Genomic DNA, 8230 nt, shown 5'->3' with positions numbered 1-8230 from the left:
ACCAACCCCTGCTTCCTGTACCTGTTTTCATTACCTGTAACCATACCCACAACATGTCCTCACACACAGTATCTGTACACATTCCATACCACACACCTGTACTCATTTCCTCCACCTGCAACTGTACTTAACACCTGTACATATTTCCACCTGTAACCCTTGCATCTCCCCAACACCTGTACCTGTTGTGGAATATTATTTTAACTGGGCAAAGATATGCAACACTTGTTTAAGCTGCAGAATATTGCTTTAACTGTGTAAAGGTGTATTACTTTTGTTTATGGTACATCTGTTTAATGGTGTAAGGGTGTGTATTTAATTATGTAAAGATGTGTTGCATCTGTTTCACCTTGCCTGACTAAGGCACCTGATTAATCTAATAAAAAGCTGAACAGCCAATAGCTAGACAGAAGAGGGACAGGTGGGGCTGCCAGGTAGAGAGAATTAAGTAGCAGAAGAAATATAGGCTCAAAAATGGAAGAAGGAGAGAAACAAGAAGAGAGGAGAAAATGAGGGAGACCCCGAGGCCTACGAGCCAGTCAGCAGCCACCAGCCAGACATGAGAATTAGTGAAAGTAAGAGATACAGAAAGAAGGGGAAAAAGGTTAAAAAGCCCCAAGGCAAAAGGTGGATGAAGAAAAACAGGGTAATTTAAGTTAAAAGAGCTAAGCTAGGCCGAGCATTCATAACTAATAAGAAGTCTCTGTATCATGATTTGGGAGCTGGTTGGTGGCCCAAAAAGAAAAGGCCTGGTACATGTACCCATACACACTACATATACCCACATCCAGTGCCTTTATCCATACCATCAACCTGTACCCATGCCGCTACCTTTGCCCATTTTCAACATATTTACCCATGCTACCACCTGTTACCATACACACCAACTGCAACCAAATACATGCACCCATTTCCATCACCTATACCCATAACTGTTGTTTCCATATGCAATTTTGTACACATATGCATTACCTTTACACATACCCTCTACCTTTAAAACATCCTATACATGAATCCATACTCAATACTTGTACCTATTTCCACCACCTGTTCCCAAACCACCACCTTTGCCCATTATCAAAATCTCTTCCTCTTCCAACCACTTGTAGCCATACCCAGCGCCTGTGCTCACTCTAACCACTGCTAGCCATAGCCAGTACCTGTACCAATATCTATGGACTGTACTCATACACACCAAATATACCCATACCCATATCTGTACCCACTTCCTCCACCTATGTCTGTACCCAATACTTGTCACCATTAGGATCTCTACCAGTACCCAAACCCACCACCTGTACCTGTACCCCTACCCAACACCTGTTTCCATACCCAGCACCTGTTCCCATACCCAACACCTGTACCCATACCCACCCCTGTACCCATACCCAACACCTATACATATACCCAACACCTGTACACATACCGAACACCTGTACACCCACCCACCACCTGTACCATAACTGTGAGTTTTGCAACTCTGGGGAAAAGGTATCTTGACTACTTGGGAAGTCAAGCAACACCTTAAGCTGCTTAGGACAGCTCTGACGGCTGGAGCTGCGATGAGACAGCTCAGCCCTGGAGGGCAAGGTATCCCGGATACCATGAGCTGCTTAGGACAGCTCTGAGAACTGGAGCTGCAATGAGACAGCCCAGCCCTGGAAGGGAAGTTATTCTGACTGCTCAAGAGAGTCAGGCCTGGAGCTGCTAGGACAGCTCAGCAGGGAAGGGTATCCTGACTGGGAGTCAGGCTATACCTGGTGCAATGGAGGATGGTCTCCCCACAGGGTATAGCAATCCTGCTCCTCTCCTGGAGAGCCACTACAGCTGAGCTTTGCTCAGCCCCCATTTAAGGGGGCTTCCTGGCAGAGCTCTGCTTCTTCTGTGAAATAAAATGTTGCTTCTTTTGCTTTACTCTGCAAAAGGGGAAACACCTGCAGAAATGAAGCAATCTCCTCTGGCTCTGGAGAAAAGTGTTACTTTTTCAGTTCCCCCTTGCTCTGTCCACTGAGGGATGTCTCAGCAAGGTTATTCTCTGCACCGCTGAATGAAGATCTTCAAACTCATAATTCTTTTGAGAAAGAGTTTTGTTTGGGAAGGAGGAGTCCAGGAGAGTGGCTGCCTCTACCTGGGTGGAGAGAGCAGCCCACAACTGACCAGGCAGGCTGGTTTATATAGGATCTCTAGGAGATGTAGTCAACCAGGGATTGGTCAGTTTTGTAGGCTAGGAGCAGAGATGTCCCTGATCTGAGCCAAACTGTGTTTCTTTCACTGGCCTTTCTTAGCTTTTTGACACTAATTCTAAGGCCAGGGCATATTTCTTTCACTGACTCTGATTCTAGGGACCAAAAGTGTTTCTTTGGCACTGGTTTCAGAGTCAGGGCATGCTTCCTCGGTTCTGGGTTTGGGGATAAAGTGTTCCTTTCTTTGGCTCAGGTCCCAAACCCAGGCTGTGTTTCTTTCCCTGGTTCTGGGCTCTAGGGCCAGAGTGCTACTTTCCTGCTCTGTGATTGGTTGGTTTCACGGGTCAGTTGGCCAGAGGCAGAGATGGCTATGATCTCACTGAGTTTCTTTAGCCAGCCCTTTTTCCCTACAATAACCACCTCTTATAATCATGTCCAATAACTGTATCCATTCCAAATAAAACCCATACACAATACCCAATCTGTGCTCACACCTACCAACTATACCTGTAACCAATAATGATATCCATACCAACTACCTCTACCCGTACATAATACCACAACCCATACCAACCACCTCTATGCATATGCAATACCTGTACTTCTTACCAATACTGTAACCATATACAGTTCCTAATCTATGCTTACTACCTGTGCCCATACCAAAACCATTACCGCTTCCCACCACCTGTATCCATTCCCACCAACTGTACACATACTCAATACCTGTAGCAATGCCCTACACCTGTACCCATACACAATACCTGCTTCCATGCCCCACCTGTACCCACACCTAATACCTGTACTTGCACTCAATAACTGTACCCATTTCAAGCTCCTGTGTCCACAGCCAGTATCTATTCACTTACACCACTTTTACCCATACCCCATCTTCTGTACCCTTATTCTAAGCCAGAAACTACACCCAATGTCTGTATGCATACCCACCAACTGTATCCATACCTGGACACCCATTTGCAGTGCCTGTATCCCTACCCACCATGTGTACCAATTGCTACAGCCCATACCCATACACAATAACTATACCTGTATACATTTCCTCTATGCATGCCTATTTCCTTTACCTATCCCCAACTCAGTACCTTTGCTTAATACCTCTACTTGTATCCATCACCTCTACCCATGCACAATACCTGTACCTCTTTCCCATATCTGTACCTGTACAGAATTTCTGTACCCATGCTTATTACCTGTAAGTATACCCAATATCTGTACCCATACCCACCAACTCTACCCATTCCCACCACCTGCACCCATACCCATATTTCTACTCTTACCCAATATCTCTACTTGTACTCAATGCCTGCATCCATACCCACTACTGTACCCAGACTCATGCCAGTAACCATATGTCCGTCCTGGAGGAAGTCTGCCTAAGACTTGGGAAGACAACAATTCACAAGTCTCAGGAAGTCCCTGAGGCTCACAGCACTCATGAGGCTCCTCCTTCTTCAAAGTTATATAAGCAATGAAGACTACTGAGGAGACTTTTACCATTGATCTGCACCATAGAGCTGGGCAACAATGTGGGGAAACAGCTGCCCTCACTGTTCTTACAGATGCTTATGCAAATAGAGAAAGACACTCAAGGCTTGGCATCAATGTGACAAAAATCTTTCTACAGAGAGTGAGTGGGACCACTAAGGACCCACCATCACCCATTCCCAGTAAGTTCCAGTCAGTCCTGGAACTGTACCAAATCCTGCACCTGTACCCTTATTCATACTCACACCATTACCCACACCACATCACTTATACTTAAGGTTTTTACTGGTACCAAGTCTCATACCTGTATTTGGTGGCACCTTTTCTTCAGGGGCATGAACATGCACCTGTACCCACACTCAATAACTGTACCCATCTCAAACACCTGTGTCCACAGCCAATGTCTATTCACTTACACCACCTGTGTCTACTCCATCAAACAGGTAACCAATGACAGACCAAATCTGACATCCACCAAAGTTCAACTTGGTAAACCAGTGGCTTTGCAGACATATTTACAGGACCTGAGTGACTGAGTCAACCTTGTCACAAGTAAGCAGTCCCTGACCTGGGTAACAACTCTCACAAGCTGCTTCCCTGATGCTCTCTATAACTGTCAGCAGGAAGAAAATGGGACACAGCCCATGTGTCACCCCTGAAGCCTGGGGACCCCCTAGACTTTTAGGATCCTCAACTCAGGCCAAACCAAAATCCTTGACATCTGTGCTGAAAACATTGAAATGGGGTTTCTCTATGTAGCCCTGGCTGTCCTGAAACTCCCTCTGTAGACAAGGCTGGCTTCCAACTCAAAGATCTGCCTGCCTCTGCCTCCTGGGTGCTTGGATAAAAGGTGTGCACCACTGCCAAGCTAAGAGCTGAAGATTTTGTTAGGTATTTTCAGATGGGCTCAGGCATGAGGTAAGTAAGAGGCAACTTCAGCTTTTCTCTTCTTCAAGAGACAAGTAGCTGTCTTAACCTCAGCCACAGCTGTCCTCTTTGCGGCTCAAGAAACCAAGAGGCCTCCCTCACTCTCCTTTGAGAAGAGACTATGTGGTGACTTCGGTGAAGCCTTGGCTGAGGTCGTGAGCTGAGAAGCTGCAACCAGGAGCCTACTCAAGCTACATGGGGTTTGTGTGTGACTCTGCTGTGACTGGAGCTCTAAGATCCCACTGTCATCCATTCCCAGTAAGTGCCAGCGAGTCCTGAGCAGCCAAGGAGACGCTAACAAGGAAGGATTGTGAAGGTCCAGACATTCACTGACAGATCTCCTCACTTTTTATCAATTTTTTCATCAAAAGAGCAACAGTGAGTGCAGTGACATGGATAGGAGGCATTGCCCCATCCTACCCAGCCACACCCACAGGCATTGTCCAGGAGCCATGCAGCCCCACAAGAACATCACACTTCTCCCCACCCCAGATAGCTTCATAAGGGCTGATTCACGATGCCTGGCCCAGCTGAAGCCCATTGGGGAACAGGGCCACCTTTTTGCCTGTTGTTGAAGCTGGATCCCCAGTTTTGACAGGTTATGAGCCAAAGGTGTGGTCTTTGCATTTCTATCACCCACACCTGGCTGCTTATCTCCACCTCAGTATACTTTTTTGTTTGTTTTTTGTTTTTTGAGACAGGGTTTCTCTGTGTAGCTTTGGAGCTTGTCTTGGAATTTGCTCTGTAGACCAGGCTTGCCGAGAACTCACAGAAATCCACCTGCCTCTGCCTCCTAAGTGTTGGGATTAAAGGTGTGCACCACCACTGCCTGGCTCAGTATACTTCTTATAAAAGAAGAATGGGTACCACATACTCCAGGGGATGTCTGCTCAGCCCAGGTCAGCCTTAATCTTTCTATCTGGACTACCTCTCATTTATTTATTTATTTATTTATTTATTTATTTATTTATTTATTTATGGTGAACTTTTGGTCAGGTTTTAAGCTTTCAAAAAGTGCCTTAGCCTGGTTGGTTGCATCCATAAGTGTTATGCCACTATTGTACCTGCTGACATTTCTGTCATTTCTACCTGGGAACTCTGGCCCTACAGAAATCTCACCTCACTTGTCTACTTTGCCTTCCCTCATCCCATTTTCATTCCCCTCAACTCAGGCATCCCTTGTCTGAAGGATCACCCGGTAGTTATATGACTCGTTTTTCTCTGCTTCAGCCAGACTCAGACTGAGCTCGCTTACATCTGTAGACCATAGCACGAGTAGCCCTGGCCAAGGCAGGTCACTTCCTGTTGTACTAAAAGGTCCTTCCCAGCTCAGGCGCTTCAGAGGCAGAACACCCTGCCATGTTTCCTCTATGGCTGTTATTAAGTTTGCCTGCTAAACTGGGGTTTTTCCCTTTTTTTCTAAATTAAAGGTGGAACCCAGGGGCATCTTCTGTGACCTTTGTCTTTCTTGACTCTTCCTCTTCATCTGACTCTCCCTGTGGGTTCCATGTTCTTGGACCAAAGAAGGCACTTTGGAGTGGATGTGACTTGTGCTCTCTGCCCCTTTGGGCCTCCAGCCCTAAGATAGAAAGCTGATGCCTCCCCCATTCTCTCTTTTACCCACATTGCCCACAAACTCAGAAGTTAACGGGGAGGCTGCTGGCCACGGCTCTTTCCCGCTGTGGTCCCTCCTAACACAAGCCCCAGTGGCACATCTTGTGACTGGGCAGAAAAGCATCCATCTTCATCACTTCAGCTGCCAGAGCTCATGGAGGAAGAGGAGGTAGAGGAGGGTCAGGGGACCAGTGCCTGAGATTCCAGCTGCCCCTCCAAGGAAGCCATTTATTGTTGTGCCCTAATTACACATTGTGAGTGTTACAGCTCCTGAGGGAAAGGTATCCTGATTTATCAGGAAGCCAGGCTATACCAACAGCCACAATAGAACAGCTCTAAAGGGTAGGGCTGCAATAAGACGACAGCTCAGCCCTGGAAGGGAATGTATCCTGACTTATCGGGAAGCCAGGCTGTACCTATTGCCACAATAGAACAGCTCTGGAGGCTGGATCCACAAAAGGACAGCTCAGCCCTGGAGAGAGAGGTACCCTGACTTGTCAGGAAGTCAGGTGATACCTGAAGCTGGGGTGCTGTGGGGGGTGATCTCCCCGTGGGATATAGCAATCCTGCTCCTCTCCTAGGAGAGAGCCTTTATAGCTGAGCTTTGCTCCACCCCTCCTTAAGGGGGCTTCCCAGCAGAGCTCTGGCTTCTTCTCCAGCTGGAGATGTTGCCTCTTCTGTTTCATTCTGCTAAAGGAGAAACCCCTGCAGAAATAGAGCAATCTCCTCCGGCTCCGCCTTGCTCACCCCACCCCCTCCACCCCCCCCACCCCCACCCCCACCCCCACACACACAAGGGAACATCCCACTAGGCAAGGTTTTTTCTGCTCAGTCCCCTAAGGGACGTCTCAGCAAGGTTCTTCTATTCTGTGCCAGCAAATGCAGATCTTCATCCAAGACTCTTTTGAGAAAGAGATTTATTTGGGAAGGAGTCCGTGTGAGTGGCTGCCTCTGCCAGGGTGGGAAAGCACAGCCAATTGAACCGGCAGAGGGGCACCTTAGGGGCGGAGTTTCTCCAGAGAGAAGATTTTCTGTTCAGGGATTGGTTGGTTCTCCTGCTCAGGGATTGGTTGGTTTTCTGCTCAGTTGGTCAGGGGCTGATTTGACTCTGGTTTCAGGGCCAAAGTGTGTTTCTTTCACTGGCCCTTTTTAGCCTTTTGGCTCTAATTTCAGGGCCAGAGCATATTTTTTTTTCCCACTGGCTCTGATTCTAGGGCCAAATTGTGCTTCTTTGGCTCTGGTTTCAGAGTCAGAGCATGTTTCTTAGGTTCTGGGTTCAAGGCTAAAGTGTTTCTTTCACTGGCTCTGGGTTCAGGGCCAGGGTGGGTTTCTTTGGCTGTCCTCTTCTCTACACACATGGCCTCAGTGTCTCGGAGGGGCTTGAAGTACGCAGGCTGGGAAGGCTGGTGGAAGAGGCCCCATCCGTGCAGATGTAGGGAAGCCATCATCCATGGTGGGATAACTTCGCAGTGTGGCTGTGTTCATGTCCCTCTGGCCCATCACCCCGCGCCTGTGCTCTGTAGATAAGCCATCGGTGAACTCAGCTGGTTCTCCAGGGGCAAACTCGGGTAGAGCAGGGCTTGGGTTTGTTACTGGGACTTTGGGAGAAGGAAGGGGACAGACATTTTTTAGACCTCATCTCTCAGCAGTTATAACAATGGGCATGCAGCTGCTGGCACAGTTAACCAACACCTCCATCTATCAATCCAGCACATCCATCCATTCAAGGGCTGTGATGAACCCCTAATCCCCAGCTGTTTTCAGGGTGTCCACAAAGTCACATGGCAGACACCTCTCACCCAGAAGGTCCTACACCTCATACCACAAAGAAGAAGGGAAGGCCTCCCCAGGGATATCCTCTGGGGATGTCACATTCTTAGACACCTCTGTCTTTGTTGGGGGACACAGCATCTAAAGTGGCAGTTCTACGGAGTCCATCTGACAGCCAAAATGAATTTACTCTGGGTTAACTCACAATAAGCATAAGGGAGTTGGTTGCA

The sequence above is a fragment of the Peromyscus maniculatus genome, chromosome 17, assembly GCF_049852395.1.
Source record: "Peromyscus maniculatus bairdii isolate BWxNUB_F1_BW_parent chromosome 17, HU_Pman_BW_mat_3.1, whole genome shotgun sequence".
Taxonomy (NCBI): Eukaryota; Metazoa; Chordata; class Mammalia; order Rodentia; family Cricetidae; genus Peromyscus; species Peromyscus maniculatus.
Note: the sequence above shows the minus strand (reverse complement) of the source record.